The sequence below is a fragment of the Nelumbo nucifera genome, chromosome 7 (genome assembly GCF_055504915.1).
Source record: "Nelumbo nucifera cultivar China Antique chromosome 7, China Antique-T2T, whole genome shotgun sequence".
NCBI classification, from domain to species: Eukaryota; Viridiplantae; Streptophyta; class Magnoliopsida; order Proteales; family Nelumbonaceae; genus Nelumbo; species Nelumbo nucifera.
The window spans coordinates 39,463,484-39,487,650 of record NC_142655.1 but is presented as its reverse complement, the minus strand read 5'-3'; the positions used below and the strand labels follow the sequence as shown (position 1 = coordinate 39,487,650).

Sequence of the window (24,167 nt, the reverse complement as noted above, 5' to 3'; positions counted from 1 at the left end):
ACGTCAGAAACGGGCACTAAATAATCAATTGGCCCCTGTACTGTTGGCCAAAAAGATCGAGGCACCTTGTTTTCCTGCGCCTCTTCTGGGGAGTGGGACATCTGCTCTCCCCTTCAACAGTAAGGCGCTTACCCTTACAGTCAGCACCCAAGACCCCCTGCTTCCCCACAGCAACCTGAACCACCCGAGGGGCATCAGATTGAGAAAAGGCCTCTTCCTCCTGCTCAATTGCATGACCTGATGGCTGGGCCATCACATGACGAGGGTGGGGATCAGCAACCATGAATAGTTGCATCTCGCAAAAAAGGGAACACAAATAACTAAGGCGGACAGATTTACAAACTTCAACTCTCTTGAAATCAGCTAGAGGGAAGTGTGAAATACTAGGAAAGTGAGGAAACACCAAACCGTTCCGACGAGTCCAGAAGACATCTTCACCTCCCGATTGCAAAAATTGCGAACCCATGTCTCGTCATAACCAAATTGGCGGAGAAGACAGTCAGGACGATAGGCTGCCACTTGTGCCTCTCTGGCACAATCAAGATAAGCAAGAACCCTGGGCTAGAGAATAAGGCGTGCGATGCGAGCGAGAGCATGGTTGGCATCGACGACACACTGCTAATCACCGTCTTCGGGGACATTAACCCCAACATAGAATGGCATAGAATGACGGATGAGCCGAGCTTACAGTCGCAGAACAAAGCCTTCGTGAGAAGATAGCTTCAACTCAATTTTAGCAACACCAAACTGCTTTCCCCTCTTGGCACCGAGCCACCGTTTCCCACGACAAACATCCAGAGTTGCATCTTCAGTTTGATCCCCATCCAGGGTTGCCATTGGTGACAGTCAGAGGAAACAATCGACGAGGCATGACACTAAGCGGGAAACTCTCACAGATGAACATAAACAAAAAAGGGGCAAAGACGTACGAACACCGACACTTACAAGTTGGATCCATTATCTGATGCACAGTGTTGTCCATTTGGTCAAAGAGATAACCCAAGAACATAGATGCCAATGACAACTGATGACCACCGGCTGCAAGAACAAAAAGGGGAACCAACACCGTCCGGAGGTTGTAGTCTGGATTACTGGGAAATAAGAACTGAGACACAACATATAGAATGAAGGATGCAAGATGACACTGACTATCCCCCTTTTGAACCATGATGTCGTCTGTGCCCTTGCTCTCGAACCAATATGCAATCCACGCTTCCAAGGGCCATTTCCCACGATCCGTAGACTTGTCGATCTGGCATTTGAAAATACGGATCTCCTCTGACAGCTCTAAATACAATTTAGATAGGCTGCCGGGGATAGACTCTACATATTGAAGAGGTTGGGAAGACATGGCTCCTCCCAACGGAAGAGCAGCAACATCTTCGATGGTGATGCCGAACTCACCGAAAGCACCAATGAACGTGTGAATACGGCAGCACCAATGAGAAAGGAGAGGCTTCATGTAACTAACCCCTTCCTTGCCCAGAAGGTCCATGGAACAATTGACGAAGTGAAGAAGTCCGGCGCTACGAAGCAATCGACAGAACATCGGGTTGTCTAGTATATAACGCACCTAATCTAAATAGTTCATTGGTGACTTTGAATCATCTATCCTTGGTTCATGACACCAGTGTCAGTTCGAGAAAGAGAGAGAGCAGAGAGAAAGATAAAAGTCCAGATCTGCTAGGGTTGATCAGTTTGATCGAACCAACCCAAAAAAGATGTTTATATATTAAACTTATGTGAATGGACAAGATTGTCCTTACAAAGAGAATAAAAAGAATCTGTACACTAAATTACACACCTATTAAAGTACAAGAAAGAAAAAATAAAGTATAATTACAAAACTACCCTTTAGTAGTTCTTCTACACTCCCCTCAAATTGATGTTGGGCTAGAAGCATTAGTTTGTCAACAAGGAAATTGTGTCGGGCTTTGGTCATGGCTTTGGTGAAGAGATCCGCAAGCTATAGACCCGATGAAACATGTGGGAGAGAGATGTGACACACGTGAAGGAGGTCACGGATGAAGTGAAAATCCACTTCAATATGTTTAGTTCTCATGAAATATAGGGTTGGTTGCAATCTTGATGGCACTCATGTTGTCCGCAAATAGAGGAATAGCAGATGAATGATCAATATTCATGTCATGGAGTGCCTTAAGCCAGATTATTTCACTGCAGACTAAAGACATGGCTCTGTACTCGGCTTCAGTAGATGACTTGGAAACCGTTTGTTGTTTCTTGCATTTCCAAGAAATCAGAGAATCACCAAGGAATATACACCAGCCAGTAGTAGAGCGACGAGTGTCAGGACAACCGGCCCAATCAGCATTTGCATAAGCTCGGAGCTGTGTAGATGAAGAAGATGAGAAAAATAGGCCATATGATAGTGTACTCCGTACATAACGAATAATTCGGAGAACTGCCGAATAGTGAGGTGACGGGGAGCTGAAACAAACTGACTCACAATCTGAACCGCATAGGAGATGTCAGGTCTAGTCATGGTTAGGTAGATAAGGCTACCTACAAGTTGTCTATACAGGGTAGCATCAGGAAGAAGATCACCCTCATTTTTACTCAACTTACAGTTAAGCTCCAGAGGAGTATCCACATGTTTAGAATCAGTCAAGTGAGCAAGAGGCACCAAATCAGAAGCATATTTCTGTTGGTTGACAAAGTAAGAAAGTATGTGACTGGCCCAAGATCTTTCATTTTGAAGGAGTTACTAAGCAGGAGTATGAGATTGGTAATACCATCCACATCATCTCCAGTAATAAGGATGTCATCAACATAGACCAGAAGAAGAGTCAGTCCCTGAGCCCGCTTGAGAGTGAAGAGAGAGAGTCTGAAGCACTCTACTGAAAACCAGCTTCCAACACTACTGTAGGGAAGCAATCAAATCAAGCTCGTGGAGCTTGTTTAAGGCCATATAAAGATTTCTTCAGTTTACACACCAAATGAGGATTGTCATAGTAGCCAGGAGGTGGTTTCATATAAACTGTCTCCTGTAACTCTCCATGGAGGAAGGCATTCTTAACGTCCATCTGATGAACTGTCCACTGTTTGGGGCAGTAATGGATGGTAGTAAACGGACTGTTGTCATTTTGGCAACGGGTGCAAAAGTTTCATCATAGTCAATTCCGTACTCTTGCTTGTAGCCTTGAGCAACCAAACGGGCCTTATATCTGTCCAGAGTACCATCAGATTTGAGATTTACAGTGTAAACTCACCGACTACCAATTATGGAGGCATCTGGAGGAGGAGAGACAAGATCCCATGTGTCATTTTCCAATAAAGCCTGAACCTCTAATCCGTAGCTTCTTTCCAATGCTTAACTGCTACGGCCTGGCTATAAGACTTAGGAATATCTATGGATGACAAAACAGCTGAGAAGGGGCTATGACTTGAAAAGAAACCATAGCGATTAGGTGGATGAGAAATACGAGATGACCGACGCAAAGGAATAGATGAAGGTAAATCCTTAGGAGGAGAATTTGCACTTACAGTGATGGTGGATGGAGAGGAATGACCAGACACTGTTGCTTGAGGTGGAGGAGGCATAGGTAATGGGCGAACTGGATGCTTCTTGAAGTACATCTGAAGAGGTGGAAGAGAAGGAGAATCACCTATAGATCCAAAATCATGTAGAACAGAGATGGATGGAGCAGGTAATTTACACATATGTTCAAAGAATGAGAGATTCTCAAGTAGGTAATTTACACATATGTTCAGTAATCTTTGTTCTTCCTCCATTTATCAACTGGATTCAATAAAAAAAAAGGTTCAGTAATCTCCCAAAAAGGAAATATTTCTATCTATTTTGTATCGTTTTGGCGGCATGGCCGAGTGGTAAGGCGGGGGATTGCAAATCCCTTTTCCCCAGTTCAAATCCGGGTGTCGCCTGATTCAAAGAGGGGGCAAGGTCCAGTTGAGTTTGCTTCGTTTATCGTTTAGTTCAGTCTTAATTTAGGGTTTATTTTGTAAAATGAAATTTCAATAAAAAAGGAGTCTCTATGTCTCGTTACCGAGGGCCTCGTTTCAAAAAAATACACCATCTGGGGACTTTACTGGGACTAACTAGTAAAAGGCACAAGATCTCTGGGACTGAATGCCATGTTGTTTAAGATAGGTTTGAAACTCACCATCCTCACCATCATAATACTCTCCCCCTGAATCTGACCTCAAAATCTTTATGGTGTTTTTAAACTGGGTCATTACCATGGCATGAAAGTTTTTAAACATGGAGAAGACTTCTGTTTTCTTTCAAAGAAAGTAAACTCATGTGTAACGAGTACAGTCATCAATGAATAATACAAAGTACTTATAACCCAAGCGTGAAATGACTGGAGACAACCACACATCACTATGAATGAGATAAAAAGGTGTAGATGCATGTTCAGTAGAGGATGGAAAGAGTAAAACATGACCTTTACTATAGCAGCAAGTTAAACAAGATTTATCAATATTCTTAACTGAAGAAGTATTCAAAGGCAAACAACTAGAGGAAAACAAATAACCCAAATTCTTAGCATGAGTGTGACCCAAACATCTATGCCATAAATGCCACACATTATTACATGAAGAATAGAAGAACATGGAAAAACAGAAAGCAAACAAGAATCCGGTGAAAATCTCTTATTCTCGAATTCCAAAGCAAACAACCTCCCAAGCCTATGCCCCTTCCCCTTCAGCTCCCCAGTGTATTGGTCCTGAATGAAACAATCATCATGAGTAAATAAAACATTATTACCATCATCAACAAGTTGTCCAACAGATATTAAACTAGTAGTCAATTTAGGGACAAAGAAGGTTTTGGGAAGATGAAAGTGTTTGGTCTTAGAGGTGGATAAGAACAAATCATTACAACCATATACAGGTAAAGAATCACCATTGGCAGTAATAATATGGTTGTCAAAGGATCTAGGTTTAGGAGATTGACCAAAGGAGGCCCCAGTCATGTAATTTGAGGCCCCTGAATCAATAATCCACATATGATACGGAGATGAACACATAAAAGCAGACTTACCAGCCAGACCAAAAGCAGAAAAGCAGAAGAAATAGCTGAGGACATAAGCTCACGGATCCTTTCTTCAGTTAGATTTCCTTGGGCATCTGATTTGTGGGTTGATGATGAGGTGGCAGCATCAGCAATAGCAGATTCGGTTGAGGCTTGATAAGCCTTATGCTGTCCTTCCTTAGGAGGCCTGGTTGGACATTCCACTATGATATGTCCTTGCTGTTTGCAGTAAGTACAGAAGTTCTTCTTCTTGCAGTTGGATGCCACATGACCAAATTCTTTGCATTCATAGCATTGCAACTTCGAGAAGTCTTTCTTACCCTTCTATTTGGTGGCTAAGAACACAATATCAATCCCATGTTCATTTTTCTGATCAAGTGCGAATAAAGTAAGAAGACGTGTTTCCTCCCGTAACAACTCTCCAAGAATTGCATCTAGTTCAGGGACTGGTTCTCTACTGAGAATGCTGGATTGTAGAGTTTCATAGTCAAGCCTGAGATGCATCAAGAAATGCATGGTCTTTCTCTTAGTGAGATGTTTCTTCATGGTCTTCACACAACAATCTATAGAAAGATCCCCAAAGTGAGCCAGTTCATATTCAGTCCAAAGGTTTATAAATCCTGCATAGTATTCCTAAATCCTCTTCTCCCCTTGAACATAGGAGAAGATATCGATTTCGATCTGATATTGTCTAGACATGTTCAATTGCTGATATACCTTTTCTAGGTATTTGAACATGTCATGGGCAGATTTGAGACCTCTCATCGGGATATTGACATCCATTGAGATAGACCCAAGGATCCATGATGTAACCTGAGCATTTTCGGTTCTCCATTGTTTCAGCCCTTTGACATCACTTGCGTCAGGCATGGGAGTGGGACTGTCAATGTAACCCCACATGCCTTTCCCTTCAACAAAGTACTGAAAATGAAATTTCCAGAGAGCATAGTTGCTCCCATCAAACTTGACGGAAATAAATTCACTCTTTTCCAAAGCCATACTGAATAGTAAATAAGTAAAGATGGATCTAGTCGAGCAGCAAGGAAGTAATAAAGCTATGAGAATCAAAGAAACTGATAACAAAAGCCTCTTACAGTCACCAAAAATCGTCCAAGTTTCAGTAGATGACGAAAACTTGAAACACAGTCTAGAAAAGGAAAGTCTGGGTGCAGCCGCCCAGAAGAGATGTATAGATCTCTCTCAAATCTCAATGAAATTTTCAGAAAATGATGAGAGGGCCTAGGCGACACTTCCTTTCAAATCTCACTGCAAACTGAAGTCGTATGAGAGAGATCTAATAAAATCTCTCTCTTTGGATGCACAAAAATCTCTGGATAGATCAAAACAATCCAGATTGAATCGGCAGTAACAACAGATGTCACACTGATCAAAGAGAGAAGAAAAGAATCAGAGAGTAGCCTGCTTTGATACCATGTCAGTTCGAGAAAGAGAGAGAGATCAGAGAGAGACAAAAGTCCAGATCTGTTAGGGTTGATCAGTTTGATCGAACCAACCCAGAAAAGATGTTTATATATTAAACTTATGTGAATGGACAAGATTGTCCTTATAAAGAGAATAAAAAGAATCTGTACACTAAAGTACACACCTATCAAAGTACAAGAAAGAAAAAATAAATTATAATTACAAAACTACCCTTCAGTAGTTCTTCTACAACCGGAAGGATACAAAACGCTCCAAGCGACTGTATAAGCACATCAATTCCTTCCCCTCCATAGCATCAAACTCACCATCTTTGCCCCTCGACACTGGCATGGGGGGCCAAAAACCTTTTCCAATGTCAGCCATTCTTGTGGACTCATGCTCAGAAAGAAGATCCACAGTGTCAACAACTCTTACAAAATCGACAAACGGATACTCGGATTTCACAAACTTCTTTTGTGCACGAGGAATCATTACTGAAAAAGCATAGGTGTTGAGGAAAATGAAGAAGAGAAAACAAAGAGAGATCACATAGACACAAAGGCAATAATAGAATCAGAGCAAGAAGCCAAAGGAAAGCATAAGAAGCAACGCACAAAGTCTTCTTATAGAAGCTTTACACGAACCAAGCAGTCCAAATGACGTCGTGGAAAACTGAACGGAATGATTATCAGTCACCCGCCGTCACTCAACCGAAAAAGTTGGAACATAAGAATTATGATATTACCCTTAAAAGGGCGGGACACTCGACAATCCAATGTAAAAGGACCGCCGCATCATCGGGCTGCCATTTCAACCAAATAACACAATCCCGAGCCACATGCGACCCATAGCACATAAATGTGATTCGACAGTTATATGTGAGGAATGATGAAGATCATGCCACACATATAACAGTCAACCTCACCGCTATCACATAACACAAGAATGGAAAGAACCATTACATCAACTAACGGATTCCTATAGGAACTAGAGAGCCGCGAATTGAGCATGCCCACCAACACAAAGGGGGCTAAAAATCAAATTACCAGTTTACCACTACAAAATGCCCTGACAAAGAGTCTCCTGTCAATAGTAGAGGGACTGGAAAGCAAATCATCGGCCTATAAGTGCCTTTTAATAAACTACTTTCTATCGGGATGCAAGGGGGCTGAGAACTTCACCAAATGATAAAATATTGAGATGCCTCTCGATAGAAAGCACTCCGCTAAAAGATAAGGGGGCTGAGTATACCAACACAATCAATCCTAATGACCAAATAATCAATGCCAAATTCCTAAGAAAGCGGAAGATGAACTCAAAGCAACCGCCCCTGCTTGTCGCCCAAATAACACCAAGATATATCAAAACAGAAATGCTTATTGATAAACTCACACTTACCAATAAGCAGGGGGGCTAAGAATATACCCAAATTAAAAATTTCTCATTTGTCGTACTCCACCATGCATCCTTAGCCAAGCATGGGAACAATTACTAGACCCAATACAGCAAGAGTACACCCCAAGCCAGGGAACCCATTTACTGTAAGCCACGAGAAATCACAAAAACAAGGTGCCACGACACCCACGGTTCTTTGTATCCCTCACTCTGTCACAGACCTTTGAAGCGAACCTCGACGACACAAATGCTTATTGGTAAGCTCCCACTTACCAATAAGCAGGGGGGCTAATTGTAGGTACATGTTGATCACCACAACTATAATAGCACAGAAGGTGCTAAATCGATGCCACCAAGATACCCGTGATGAATCCACGACTTTGCACAAATATGTGATGAGCTCAATACCTAAAACAAGCTTGCGATGAGCTCAAATCTTGGAACGAGCTTGCAATGAGCTCAGGTCACCATGGACCTAGACCTAAATCTAGGGCGCCGAAAAGGAAGCCGAAGTCACCAAAGATCTGCGATGAGTACAAGGTCATCGCGAGCCCGCGATGAGCTCAGAGCCATTGCGAACCTGCGATAAGCTCACGACCATCGCATCTTTGTGACGAATGAAGAAACACGTGATTTACCAACATCACTCGTGATAGGACGCTCAATAGGATTAAGAGAGACATGTAAGATTAATATTGACGTCATCCGCGCTATGTTAGTTTAAGAGACTCGCAAAATGAAGTAGCATACGTGTATTATGAGCATCCTCAGACGAAAGAAAACCTCGTCCTTGAGATATCTCATAAGACACGTGGCGAAACCCTAGTGGTGTCTCCTTGACAAATGACACCGAGTTGAAGATTCCCTTTCCTAGTGAGAATAAAACACTTTTGGCTCCTTCCTTTTAGGACCTCGGGATCTCTCCCTATAAAAGGAGGCTTGACTCGTAACGAAAACAACATTCTATCAATCATAGCTTTTAACCTACTCTATTATGCCTTCAGCCTTCCTTCTTCCTTCAAGGAGACCCCGTACGTAGCCTTACCACCACACTTACAAATTGATTCCTTTTCTTTTTAACTATGTTCCTCATTCTTGTACATATTCTTGTTTTTCTTTACAAAAAACACACACTCACTTACCTTTGCATGACACAAGACATATTGCATCAATTGTACCAACCTTTGCAGGAAGAAGTATCCAAGCACGTAGCACAACAGACAAGTGTTGGAAGGGCTAGGATCCATCATATGGATGGCCGAACCATGCTAGATGGTTGGACGAAATTTCAAAAATTTCTTAACCCTTCTAGGAATCGAATTTGTTGTGTTTTGAAAAATTGCATTTTCAGGATTGGTGTTGCACTGAATCGGAACAGATTTGAAACTAATCAAAGAGGGAGATTTATAACTGATATGGATACCACACATACAGATCCCAAGGTGGAAGTTTATGTCCAAATCAGTCCTAAAGCCAGCCTTCATTGAAGATGGACAGTGTATAGGTGAAACTGATTCAACAGCACAGTTTTCAGCAAAACTACAACCCAACTGATTGGATCGAACTGGGGAAGGTGATCCTAAAATTCTTCTAAATTTTTCTTGCAAAAATCAGAAGAAAACTGATCTCCATTTAGTCCTTGAAAGCCTAGGTCGTGATAGGGTTTCTTGGAAGACAAAAGAGAAGAAGATAGAACAAGAAAGAGAGTGATATTTCTAGTTTGGTTCGCTCTCTTCTTCTTTTATCTCTTTATGGAGCACTTCTCCTAATCAAATTAAGAGATTATCCAAATTTAATTTGGATCTGGACTTTATTAAGAGATAAGCCTTATTCTCATAAGAGAATGGGTGCTCTATACTCATTTCCAAACCCAAATTCGACCTAGAGCACATGACAAATTAAGTTGTCATGTGACAACTTACTTAATCTTATTAATTATGGGCCTTAGGCCCATTTCCTTCAAAGGCTCACGACCCAAGATGTTGCATGGCCAACTTAGGCATGATTTGTATGGTGTGAGACCCCACAATGACCTCACGTAAGTCCCCATGGGTTTAGCCCAACCTCTGTGCTTGGCCGAATTCACTGTTAAACGTAGTGAACTCCTGAGCACTTCACTATTGGCTCAATATGGGCTCAACATTTACACTTAAATGATTTTTGAATTCGGCCATCCTATGAAGATCTAAGGATAATGGACATAAGTAGGATAAAACCCATTAGATAATCAGCCCTGTAATGATCTCTAACACTTAACTTCTCGGCCCATAATGATTACAACACTACCCAACAGGGAATGACCTCTCCCCTGGCTGCAAGGTATAGTGTCACACTTTCTATTTGGATGGATCCCGGGAAGTAAAACCTTTTGCAAACATTTTTCATAAAACATAATACATATACATATATATAAATATAAATGTATATATACATGTATATATTGCATTGCAAAACCAAATCTCAAACACAATTGAAATCAACTACTGGTAGTTTAGGTTTTCATCAAAGAGATCGTAAGCCCTATCATTCACTTTGTCCGACAAAGGGGCCGATCGTATCACTATGATCACCCACTCAGATGATTCTCAGACTGCCCCAACATACCCAGGTTTTGACCTTTGATGGATCTCACTGATAGGTATATCAAAGACAACCCAATCCAACACCTAGTGCAATACCATAATCATGTTTAAGGGTTATGTGTAACTTTCCAGTTTTTGTCTATCAATCTCCAAGGTCCGGGGCATAACTTGAAAATGGTCTAAGTTCAGTGTTTCATCCAAACACATGCTGCATGTGTTTTGGGTCTAACCCTAACAGTTAAGGCAAGCTGCCCCAACTTTTTTGGCAGCACATCAGTGTCAGCCTTGGCAGGATAAACTCCCCAAGTCTATCTAACGGCTAAGACATTCTAAACTAACACGAGTCTCATGAGTGTTCAATTTAAGAGGTACTTTCATAGAAACATACCAATATCAATATGAAACAATAATGTACTTTTATTCGTTTACAATAAATGTATCTGTACATCAATTTGATTGGAGATAAGGGCATACACTATCTAACAACAAGGTTAGCTACATCGCATTGTACACACTATTCAACCAATGACACAATAACATTAAAGCCCTGGGTAATCAGCCCCAGGCACCACTAAAAGCCTTGGGTAACCAGCTCCAAGCACCACTTAAAGCCCTAGGTAACCAGTCCCAAGCATTAACATCTTATTCCATCTTACTCTATGCTACGAATAGATAAAAACATAGCGACCACAAAATTCGCCATGATCAGTCACAATTGAGTTTATTGCCAGTAACAGACAACACTTTCGACCCCATGGCAAACCTAACGACAACAACATTCTCCCAATTGAGTTTCGACCTTTCAAAAACACTAATCTAATACAAAGGCACCCAATGCTTATCGTAGATGTTGCGATGATAAACTCATCCACTGTGACATCACTGACACCTAATTGCATGCGATTAAAATATTGTCATAACAAAACACAAGGTTACAAGACATACTCACATCAATTAATAATGTGATGACACTCTTAATGCCTCATTCGATTAGTTCTTATGTCATAATGTAAGTAGGAGGTGGTCAAGCTAGGGGGATGGTCTCCTTGAAGTACAGATGAAGACTGAGAGCAGGGAATCAACAGAAGGGTTAGGGTAGAGGGAGTGATGAGACAACATGAGCAGGGAATCCAATGATAGGGTTAATTAATGGTTGAATGAATGAATTTTGTTATGAGGGGGATCCCTATTTATACGGAACGGTCCCAAGATCCCGAAAGGAAGGAGCCAAAAGCATCTGTTTTCTGTTAGGAAAGAGAATATTAGATTCGTTGTTGGCCATTAAGGAGCGTTGCTAGGGTTTCGCCATGCGTTCTATGGGATCTCTCGAAGGTTGACTTTCCTTTCACCCGAGGATCCTCATAACCCACGTGTACTACCGCCTTTCACATCACACTTAACTGACGTGGCGTTAGTGATGTCATTACATAGCGGGCAGCTTTTTATTAAACCTACGTGGCACCCGGTCACGCATGTAACTTAAAATTACACGTGCAACCGGTATTCGGGCCCGGTTTTGGCAAACCGCGGTTCCACAACGGTTCATGGTTTATAGTAAGACTGCGTTTCTCCAGGGTTCATCGCAGAACTGCATGTATCTAAGGTTTATCCTAGGGTCGTGCATGTATAACATTAATCGCAGGTTTAACTAAAACCTGTTTTAGGCTTGTACCAAGCACAAATCTGTTGCGATCATGCGATGAATCGTGTGTTCATCGCAAGCGTGCGATACATTATAAGTTCATCGCATGCAATCGATGAGCTGCAGACCAGTTGCAAGCGTCTATATGGTATCAGTAGGTGATCAAGACTATAATCAGCCTTGAATCCTAATGAATTTTAGATTAGAAAAGGTAGAAGAAAAGTAAGGAAAAGAAGAAAAGAGAGGAGAAGAACAGGAGAACACAAAGGTTTGAAAGGAGGGACAGATTCTGAAAAATGATTTGCCGCCGCCACTCTCTTAGTATTTATAGGTTATGTTCAATACATAGAGGAAATGACAGATCTCCCTTAATACTTACATGACAAATAAAGCAAATAACAAACTGAAATAACAAGCTAACCACCAACTAACACTAACATGACTGAAACAAATAATTGCACATATTGTCCTATGAACACAATGGGGACCACAGCTGTGGGGCCCACATTAGTGTTCTCTACACTCCTCCTCAAGTTGGGAATAGATATTTATCATTCCCAACTTGGACAGGTCTGCCTCTAACTTCTTCCTTGGTACAACCTTGGTTAGGATATCTGCGAGCTGCATGTTGGATGTGATATACGGGAGACACACTTCCTGTGATGAGACCCTCTCTCGGACAAAATGTCGATCAACTTCGCTATGCTTAGTTCTGTCATGCTGCACCGGATTGTGAGCTATATTAATAGCCGCCTGATTATCACAATACAGCATCAAGGGTTTCTCATAATCAATACCCAACTCTTCAAGTAGTGATCTCAGCCATAGGATTTCAGCCACTCTGTTAGCCATTGACTTGTATTCAGCTTCGGCACTAGAGCGGGAAACAACACTTTGTTTCTTACTCCTCCAAGAGACAAGGTTACCTCCCACAAGGGCACAATATCCAGAGGTTGACCTCTTGTCATCAGCACTCCCAGCCCAATCAGCATCTATATAGACCTCCACCTTCATGTGATTATCGTTCTTGAACAGTATACCCCTACCCGGGCATCTCTTCAAGTATGCTAATATTCTCTCTACTACAAGAAGATGAGTAGTTCTAGGGGAATGCATGTACTGGCTGACAACACTAACTGCATAACTGATATCTGGCCAAGTGAGGTAGAGATATACGAGCTTTCCAACCAACCGTTGGAACAAAACTTTTTCTTCAAGAGGCTCCCCGCCCTTTGCACTGATCTTGTGATTCTGTTCAATGGGTGTATCAGCAAACCCAAACATCAGTATGCACAATATCAAAAGAATTATTACTCCTTTTATTACTCAAAGAATAAGATGTTCTACAATGTTCGACAAACTCACAACTCTCACATCTCAACTTCGACATATCAACAGACTCAAATAAAGCAGGAAACAGACTCTTCAAAGACCGGAAAGATAAATGACATAATCGATTATGCCAACGAGAACTCTCTCCGAGCAGATAGATCCCATTCGTCTCACGGCTAGTCCCAATCACCTTCCTCGTCTCCAAGTCTTGAAAAACACATCGGTCAGGGAAAAAGGTTACTGAACAGTTCATATGTTTGGTAATACTACTGATTGAAAGCATGTTAGTATCAAGCTTAGGAACATGTAAGACAAAAGATAAAGAGATGGTATCAGATAACTTGATGTCACCCTTGCCAGAAATGGGAACAAGAGAGCCATCAGCAATGGATACTTTATCTCTACCAAAGGATAAGTGATATGTAGTGAACAAGGATGGCAAGCTAGTCATACGGTCGGATGCACCTGAATCTATTACCCAACAGTGTTCAGTATTACCTGGAGCTGAAACATGGTAGGCTGAGGCTCGAGTACCTGAATGCGCAAATGCAGATGTGGCAGGGACTGATGGTGACTGAGATGGCTGAGCTGAACTCCCAACTTCCTTTTCCAACTATATTAGGGCAGCCTGAACCGCGGCTAAGGTCTCTAGGGTGTGCCTTTTGTGCCTGACGAGGATGCTGAATTAGGTTTAATAGCTGTATCACCCCCTGACTTAGGTTTAACAGCTGCCAGGGCTGAGGTTGCATCATAACTTTCCTCCTAGTCTCTTCACTATGCACCAGGGAGTGTGCTTGAGAGAGGGTCACACTATCTCTGGTCAGTATCTGTTGCTTCACAATGTCATAATCTGAATTTAGGCCAACCAGAAATTCAAATACCCTATTCGTCTCGACTTGCTTTCTATAAGTCTGTGCATCTTTGGGACTTTCCCACTCAAGAGTCTCTAGATGATCAATTTCATGCCATAGGGATTTCAAGGTAGAGAAATAGACAGAAACTGGTTTCTCTCATTGTTTAAGACTATTCACTTCACACTTCAGTTCATAGGCTCTGGCAACGTTAAGGGGTTGGGAATAGGTTTCTTTCATAACATCCCATATTTCCTTGGCTGTCTTTGCCCACAAGTAATTTCGGCTGATATGTGGCTGCATAGAGTTACACAGCCATGTCATAATCAAGTAGTTCTCTTGAATCCACTTGGTATACATTGGATCATCCTTGGAAGGTTCTTTCACATCTCCCAAGAGGTAACCTAGTTTTCCCCTTCCTCCAATAGCCATCATGGCTGATTGGGCCCATTCCAAGTAGTTTGACCCGTCAAATCTCACAGTTGTAATCTGAAACCCAGTTTCAGATACACAACCATAACTGCTGTTCCCAAAACTACCTTCTCCCTAATTTTTAAACTCCATTCTTGGTCAAGAATCAGTAGTTACGAACTATTAGGGTTACTACAATAGAAAACAACACTTGAACAGTCGATCACAATCAGAAATCAGTTTGGAATCAATGCAGGCATGATCTGAAACCAATCTGTGATCACGGTATATGCATGAAACTAGTGCAGGTCTGATTTGAAACCAATCGGCAATCACAGTATATGCATGGAACCAATGTAAATCTGATCTGAAACTAATCGGCAATCACAGTACCAAGTAGTCCGTACAAGTTTTCACCCCCTAAAAGAGCTCAGAACCAAGAGACAAGTCTGAAACCAGCTTAGAGAGAATTCTGAGATGCTGGAACAGAATTAGGGTTTTAATCGTAGGTCTGAAATAAGTGCTCAGCCGCACTTTCCAAGGGGTTCACAGTTAGGTCTTGCCGTAGGGTCAATGTGAAACCCTAAAAAACTGATCACCTCTGAGAGAAAACCCTTAAAACGAACACTTTCCAAGAAGATAAAAGAGTTCGGCCCAACAGTTAGGTCTTGCCGTAGGGTTAATGTCAAACCCTAGAATAGATCACCTCTGAGAGAAAACCCTAAAAACAGTTCGGCTGCTCCTTCTAGATAGGTCCAACCTATCTTGACTGATAGCAATCTCTAGAAAATAAATAAGACTTACCCAGAGAATTCTGTTCGCTACCTTCCAACGTTGCCTGAACCCTAGCCTTCCCTAATTCTTCCTGATTACCAACACTCTGCAAGCCGTGCCAAGTTTTCGAACAGCTGCTAAACTCTTCTGGTAACCTCCAAGAATCAGCCAATGAACACTTCTTTATAAACTTCCAGCCCTAGATAGTTCTCATGTGGTCGGCTGGACTAGACTCACATGAGGAACCCTAGATAGGCTCTGATACCAAGTAGGCGATCAAGACTACAATCAGCCTTGAATCCTAATAGATTTCAGATTAGAAAAGGTAGAAGAAAAGTAAGGAAAAGAAGAAAAGAGAGGAGAAGAACAGGAGAACACAAAGGTTTGAAAGGAGGGATAGATTCTGAAAAATGATCTGCCGCCGCCACTCTCTTAGTATTTATAGGTTATGTTCAGTACATAGAGGAAAGGACAGCTCTGCCCTTAATACTTACATGACAAATAAAGCAAATAACAAACTGAAATAACAAGCTGACCACCAACTAACACTAACATGACTGAAACAAATAATTGCACATACTGTCCTACGAACACAGTGGGGCCCACAGCTGTGGGGCCCACATCAGTGTTCTCTACAGTATCCATTTAGTGTTTTCTGTGCTTTGAAGGACTGAGCGAGCACTATGTACCTACACATAGCATCCTTAAATGCTACAAGCAAGCGAGCATGCTAATGAATTTTCCCTACCAAAGATGAAAGTAGCGACGTAATGGGGGGGACTGTACACTATACCTAGCCCAACACTAAAGTTCAGACTTCGGCCAACGTCTGAAAACACCAAACCGTCAAGACGCATACTCTACAAATAGCAATACTATAAATTGCATGACAGATCCAATAAACACATTGCAAAAAAACTAAAGCCACAAGCAATCAATAAAATGAAGGTAAAGACATTAACAAATATCAATTTCATTCATATTCCTGTACAAATGTTACATTGGCTGTGGATGTTATAATAGACAAGGACAATTCATTTGTTCCATGATTGCCGTATCAAAAGAACCCTGTTCAGGCGCTGCCTCTGATCCCGTGTGTTCACAAGTTGGAGACGTTCCTCCTATAATTGGGTTAACTCCGCAGTCAGGGTCGCCAACAAACCCTCCTTAAGCACGATCGCTGCTTCCACCTCTGGCAAGCGATTGTTTAACTCAGAGAAACCCTTTGTTGAGAGAGTGGCAACCAGTTTTAACATAACCTTCCAGACTACATGGCTATTTTGATGACTTTATGCTTTATCACCCCCACCTGAAATAGTCGATTAGGACAATAGAGATTCACCAACATGAAATGAGAAGTTTTCCAGAGAGGGAATTACTCTGTGCAGTTCAAGACGACCACCAAAAGATTTTAGATGAACAGGTTGAAGAGAAAAAAAAAGTATATTTGTTGAAACTCCTCAGTCTGAAGCAAAAGTACCCAGAAATAATGTTCAAAGCTTGTATGGCTATTTGGGAATAAACCAGTCCATAGAAGGAAGAAGAAAATTGCTGTCGCCTTGGAGAGAAGACCAAAACTCCTCCAAAACTTGCTGCCCTGGAGAGTAGACCAGAACACCTCCAAAACTTGTCAAATCCCAAAGATATTTTCTGAGTGAGTAAAACAGGCCTGGGTGACAACCAATCAAGTTTCTCTCCAAACAGATGCTATCCAAGAGAGTTCTAGGAAGACTTCTCTTGCTGGAATCGCAGAACAGAGAACTAGGGTTAGGGTTGAACAGTACAGCCCTATCTTCAGTCGAAGCACCCAGAAAACAGTAGCCCTTGTGAGACCAATGAATGAACAAGGAAGAAGTACAAATTATAGGGCAGCATGCTCTGATACCATGTCAAGCAAGCTATTAATACCAGAGAAGAAGACAGAATTCTGGGGTGTAAACTGAATGAGTTCGATCCCACCCCAAGAGCCTTAAATATATCAATGAAATAATGATATTTACAGAAAAGCCCTTGTAGGGCTAAAGAAGAAAACAACAAGAAAAAAACTAGGAGATACAATACAACATGAGCTACAGAAATATAATACATCAATGTGACTCTTCACATGAATAACCAGTGTCTCCCTAAGTGAACAATATAGGATTTTGTTTTTTTTTTAAGAAATATACTTTACCTTTCTTAAAGAAAAGAAAAAGAATGAAAGAATGAAAGAGAGTGCTAGGCTATTCAGTGATTTGAAGTGGGTGCCAAGTAGTATCATTGACCTATGTTCCATCTAAATGGCACAAAAATGGAATTGTGAAAGCGGTCTTTGCCAAGGTGATTTGCCTTGAGGAGGCGTCCATTCTACCCTCTTTTAATTCTTTGATTTTGGTGCGAATAGTGCCGAGTTGGGCTGCCATCTTGTCGAATTTCTTGTCATGGTTGCTTGTCGAGGGTCTCGCGGGTGTCTCCCTAGTCCATGGTGGTAGAGGGTTGTTCTGGGAGTATCTTGACATTGGGGGGTCTACTGTTTGAGCTTGGTGGTTGTTAAGATGATCGTGGAGATTGTCCACTTGAACCAAAGGGACAAATCGGTGTGTTGGGCCACCCTGATGGTTATTTGCATGGTGATCTTTGCTACCACCCAAGTTTCCTCGAGGGTCTATGGCGTGATGGCTTGTGTGGCAATCAATGTTGGTGTGAGAGTTGATATGACTTTTAAGGCAGTTTCTACTGTTGGCCTTAGAGTTGAAGTTGTTCTTGGTCTGACTCCCAAGATGATGACTCAAAGATTGTTGGTCAGCAGTCCTTCGGCCAAGGCGGTCCTCGGTATTGGTGGGTCAACCATTAGGGTGTTGATTGCCTACTGGTTGTTGGCAAGGAGAGCAACACAATCCATCAGTAACTTGAATTGCTCTTGGGTAACATGAGCTTGGGGTGTCGGGGGAGAGTTCTGTCTCGAAGGAGAGTGGGTCTTTGACCTAGAGTTATCAGCATGAGTATCTTGTCTATGGCATGCCGATACAATTGTATATCATTCTCACAGATGGCACCAATTGATGTTACCGGATTTGAAAACAAGGGTAAAGCAGGAACTTTTGGAATTGAGATTGACTTAGGGTTCCACTTATAGGCATGAAAAGATGTCAGAGGCCTCTGTGGTCCTAGGGGTAGAGATTTTGATAGTTTAGTTAGCTGAGGTAGTTGGAAATCCGAGGTGTGAGGTGATAGCTAAAGCAAGAGTAATAGGGTGCATAAGAGAGAGATACCTATTGTTTTCTGTCCTACTTATAGGTGGTGCATTAATGAATGCAACTGTTATGGACGCCTTCCTCGGGAAGACGTACCATCGCCGCCGCCAGCAACAGGCCCCGGGCCCACCGCCAGCAGCAGTAAGGATTCAGTGATGCTCATCCTACCCAGTTCGGCAACAGCAGCCTTATCTAGATTAGATTAGCTCATTTTGCTTGTTCTTATCTTATTGTTCTTATCTCTTATCTTATCTTGTTAATAGCTTATCAGATTAGGATTAACTTAGCTTATCTTATCTTGTTAGTAGCTTATCAGATTAGGATTAACATATCTTATCCTTAGCAAGATAGAACTGGAAGTCTCCCTATTCAGCAAGGAGACTCCCCTTGATTAGGACTCTTGTAATCTCCTATTTAAGGAGACCCCATTATTGAATGAGATATCAAATTATTCAGTCAAGAGTGAGTTAGGAGAGTTGGTGATCTCTTGGACAAATCACCAAAGGCGCCAAGATAGGTTCATCACGAGCAGGAAGGAACAAGGGAAAACAGGAGGTTTTCCCCGTGGACCGACCCGTGACGAGATCCTATTCCCGGCCCTCAACAACTTGGTATCAGAGCAAGGCGTCGTGGGAGATCTGGAGCAGCTACCTTCCAGGGTCCATGACCTCGAGCACCAACTCATGGAGACCAACTCCGAAGTTCGTGAGATCAAAGGTGAAGTGCGAGAACTGTGGCGACTAATGGAGATGTTTCTTTTCAGCAGGGAAAGGAACTCTGACGGAGGGATAGCAACTAACAACCGCCAGTCAGATCTGCCGGAGTCTTCCGGCGAACAGCAATCCGTCGGCCATGGAGCAGCCATCATCCCCAAGTACAGTAGGCTGGAGTTCCCATCGTACAACGACAACGGAGACCCCCTAGGCTGGCTGTATCGCTGCGAGCAGTTCTTCCGGAATCAACAGACAAATGACCAGGACAAGGTAAGCCTAGCCACCTTTCATTTAACAGAAGAATCACAGCTTTGGTTTTATCGGTTAGAGCAAGAAGAACCCGGGCTCAGTTGGCCCCAGTTTAAATCCTATTGCCATCTTCGGTTCGGACCCCCATTGACCAGTAACCCACTGGGCGAGCTAATTAACCTTAAACAGACCAGAACAGTTGCTGAATATCAGCGACAGTTCCAAACCCTCCTCGCGAGGGCATCCTCCGTGCGACCAGACCAGCAAGTAGATATGTTCACAGCAGGGTTAGCAGAACCCCTGCGAGTGGATGTCGAGATGCAGAATCCCCCAAATTTGGTCACAGCCATGAACTTAGCCCGCGCATTTGAGCACAAGCTGCAGCTCAACCGCGGAATTTTTAATGTGGGTCGTCCACCGAACTCGTGGGTGCCCCCAAGACCAGCAGCAACGACCCCCTCTTCTGCTACCAGCCGGGAAATGAAGCCTCCCACGCCCACCACCTCTAGAGAAGTGACGAGTACAGGCAGTAACATGGTCACTCCTCCCATCAAGCGCTTGACCAGGGCAGAAATGGCAGAGCGCCGAACGAGAGGTCAATGTTTCAACTGTGATGACCTCTACTCGGCAGGACATAGATGCAAGAGACTTTTTTGCCTTCTCATAGATGAGCAAGAGGAGGAGGAAGGGGAACCCGTCACATTCGAACCAGAGATTTCTCTCCATGCGATCACCGGTATTAAAACTTCTCAGACCATGCAGTTACAGGCATAGATCGCAGGTCAGCCGGTGCGCATTCTCGTCGATTCAGGGAGCACACACAACTTCATAAGTGAACATGCAACCCTGCAGTTAAAACTACCAATGGAACTCCGACCGCGACTACAGGTAGCTGTCGCAAATGGTGAAAAAGTTCACAGTCCAGGGATTTGTAGGGACGTCCCAGTACAGGTCAATTCTGAACTAATTCTTGTTGATTTATTTGTACTCTCATTGGATGGATGGGTTCGATATTGTTCTCGGGGTCAAATGGTTAATTACCCTAGGCCCGATTTTGTGGGACTTCAGCGCACTCACCATGACCTTCCACCTGAATGGCAAGCCAGTTTCATGGCACGGTTGCAGGGTTAAAGAAAAGACACCGCAGGTTCATGCACTCTAGACAGAACCGGCAGCCATGGAAAAACTTCTCGTCGAGTTTTCAGATCTGTTCCAGGAACCGAAGGGCCTTTCCCCTTCCCGAGGTTGCGACCATCATATTCCTTTGGTGGCGGGTTCAGCACCAGTCGTTGTCAGGCCTTATCGCTACCCTCACTTACAGAAGGATGAGATAGAAAAACAATGTACAACGATGCTGAACCAAGGGATCATACGCAAAAGTCACTCCCCCTTCTCTTCGTCGGTTCTGTTGGTGGCGAAGCAGGATAGAACATGGAGGTTCTGTGTTGACTATAGAGAACTCAATGACCGGACGATCAAAGATAAGTTCCCTATTCCCGTTGTGGACGAACTGCTGGACGAGTTGCATGGTGCCCAGTATTTCTCTAAGTTGGACCTCAGGTCCGGATATTTCCAAGTTCGCATGGCTCCCGGTGACGTGAAGAAGACTGCTTTTCGCACCCACCATGGCCACTTCGAATTTTTAGTCATGCCATTCGGACTCTCCAATGCACCATCTACATTTCAGGCACTAATGAACGAGGTATTCCAGCCCCATCTGCGTAAATTTGTTTTAGTTTTCTTTGATGATATCCTCGTTTACAGCAAATCATGGGTAGAGCATGTCCACCATCTGAGGACCGTTTTCGTACTCCTACGCCAACACAGCTTATTCCTGAAACAGTCCAAGTGCTCCTTCGGGGAACGACAGGTTCTTTACCTCGGTCACATCATCCATGGGCAATGTCCACCATCTGAGGACCGTTTTCGTACTCCTACGCCAACACAGCTTATTCCTGAAACAGTCCAAGTGCTCCTTCGGGGAACGACAGGTTCTTTACCTCGGTCACATCATCCATGGGCAGGGTGTAATAGTTGACAGTTCCAAGATTCAGGCTATAACAGAATGGCCCAAACCTCAATCCGCCAAGGCCTTACACGGGTTCCTTGGTTTAACGGGTTACTACCGCAAATTTGTACAGAACTATGGAGTGTTGGCAGCCCCGTTAACCAACCTGTTGAAGAGAAACTCCTTCCGGTAGGACGACGCAGCTGATGAAGCTTTTCTGTCACTGCGAAATGCATTGTCTTCAACCCCTGTCCTGCAATTACCTAATTTCGCCCTCGAATTTACAGTCGAGTGCGATGCTTCCGGAGTGGGTATCGGGGCCGTACTACAGCAGCAAGGGCACCCAATCGCTTTCTTCAGCCGCAGATTGGCCGACCGGCATCTGAAGCTTCCAGCCTATGAGCGCGAACTAATCGGCCTTGCCTGAGCCATCCAGCACTGGAAGCCGTATTTGTGGGGACGGTCGTTCATCGTCAAAACTGATCATTACAGCCTCAAATACCTGTTAGAGCAGCGTCTCACCACTTCCCCTCAGAAGCATTGGGTTAGCAAACTGCTCGGGTTTGACTTCCGGGTGGAATATAAGTCGGGATCCTCTAATCACGCAACTGATGCCTTGTCTAGGCGAGAAGAAGACGCGATGGTTCTATGTAGCATTTCCCAACCTCGGATCTCTCTGTTTGACGACATTAAGAAGGCAGCACCACAGTCCCCGGAATGGTCGCTCTTACTGCAGAAGATCCAGATCGGCAAGGCCGACCCCGATTGGTCACTTCACGACGGGTTGGTACTGTATAAGGGACGCGTCCATCTTCCAGCAGACTGCCCGTTGATTCCCACCATCATCACCAGCATCCATAACTCCACCCATTAGGGCATTCAAAAAACACTACACCGCGTCCGGACTGATTTCCATTGGCGAGGTATGAAGACTTCTATTCGAGATTTTGTCCAGAATTGCTCCACATGCCAACAACACAAATGGGAAAACCTACACCCGGCAAGCCTCCTTCAGCCCCTTTCCATCCCATCGCAGATCTGGGCCGACATCTCCATGGACTTCATTGAGGGACTTCCCAAGGTAGGGGGCAAATCAGTTCTCTTTGTGGTAGTCAAACGCTTCTCTAAATACGCGCACTTCATTCCTCTATCACACCCGTACAGTGCCACTTCGGTTGCCCTCGCCTTCTTTACACATCTTTCGCTTACATGGGTTGCCGGAATCCATTGTCAGCGATAGAGACCCGGTCTTCACTAGTGCCTTCTGGAAAGAGTTATTTCGACTACACGGCACCACCCTGGCCTACTCATCAGCTTACCGGCTACAAACCGACGGTCAGACGGAAGTGGTTAACCGCACTATCGAGATGTACCTCCGTTGTTTCGTAGGCGATCAACCTCGACGATGGTTGGAATGGCTTCCTTGGGCCGAGTACTGCTACAACACAGCCTACCATTCCTCCCTCGGCATGACTCCCTTTCGCGTCGTTTACGGCAGGGATCCTCCCCACTTGCTGTCCTATGAGCCCAGATCTACTCGCTTGGACGCAATCGATCACTCCTTACAGGACCGCGACGCCCTCCTCGCCGACGTCCGCATTCGCTTACAGCAGGCCTAGCTCCGCATGAAGCTCCACTATGATAAGCACCACCGGGAACTGTCGTTCGATCCAAGACAATTTGTTTGGTTGAAGCTCCAGCCCTACCGACAACGCTCCTTGCGCCACAAGGCTGCCCCGAAGCTGGCCCCTAAGTTCTATGGGCCCTACAAGGTTCTGCGACGGATTGGCAGTGTGGCCTACCAGCTGGAATTGCCAGAGACTAGCCGAATTCATGATGTCTTCCACATCTCCTTGCTGAAACCATTTACGGGTGTTCCCCCGGACCAAGTTCCCTCCCTGCCACCCTTGAAAGATGGAAAACTGGTCCCCCAGCCTAAAACTGTCACCCGCTCTCGTTTCAATCATGGAATCCTTGAAGTCTTGGTGGAATGGTGTGATCTACCACCAACAGAAGCCACATGAATCCCATTGGCAGAGTTCCAAGCCACATATCCAGCTTTCGAGCTTGAGGACAAGCTCGTAGTCCAGGAGGGGAGTAATGTTATGGACGCCTTCCTCGGGAAGACGTACCATCGCCGCCGCCAGCAACAGGCCCCGGGCCCACCGCCAGCAGCAGTAAGGATTCAGTGATGCTCATCCTACCCAGTTCGGCAACAGCAGCCTTATCTTATCTTGTTAATAGCTTATCAGATTAGGATTAACTTAGCTTATCTTATCTTGTTAGTAGCTTATCAGATTAGGATTAGCATATCTTATCCTTAGCAAGATAGAACTGGAAGTCTCCCTATTCAGCAAGGAGACTCCCCTTGATTAGGACTCTTGTAATCTCCTATTTAAGGAGACCCCATTATTGAATGAGATATCAAATTATTCAGTCAAGAGTGAGTTAGGAGAGTTGGTGATCTCTTGGACAAATCACCAAAGGCGCCAAGATAGGTTCATCACGAGCAGGAAGGAACAAGGGAAAACAGGAGGT

The 24,167-nt window shown here is 43.7% G+C and overlaps 1 protein-coding gene and 1 non-coding gene across 7 annotated transcripts in view; both read left to right on the top strand.

The window, feature by feature from the left end:
• Positions 1–24,167, top strand: part of LOC104589885 (BTB/POZ domain-containing protein) — a 44,050-nt gene that overhangs the window by 5,426 nt on the left and 14,457 nt on the right. The gene's annotated exons all lie outside the window — the stretch shown is intronic.
• Positions 3,833–3,903, top strand: TRNAC-GCA (transfer RNA cysteine (anticodon GCA)). The gene has a single exon. It is a non-coding gene; the product is annotated as a tRNA-Cys (tRNA).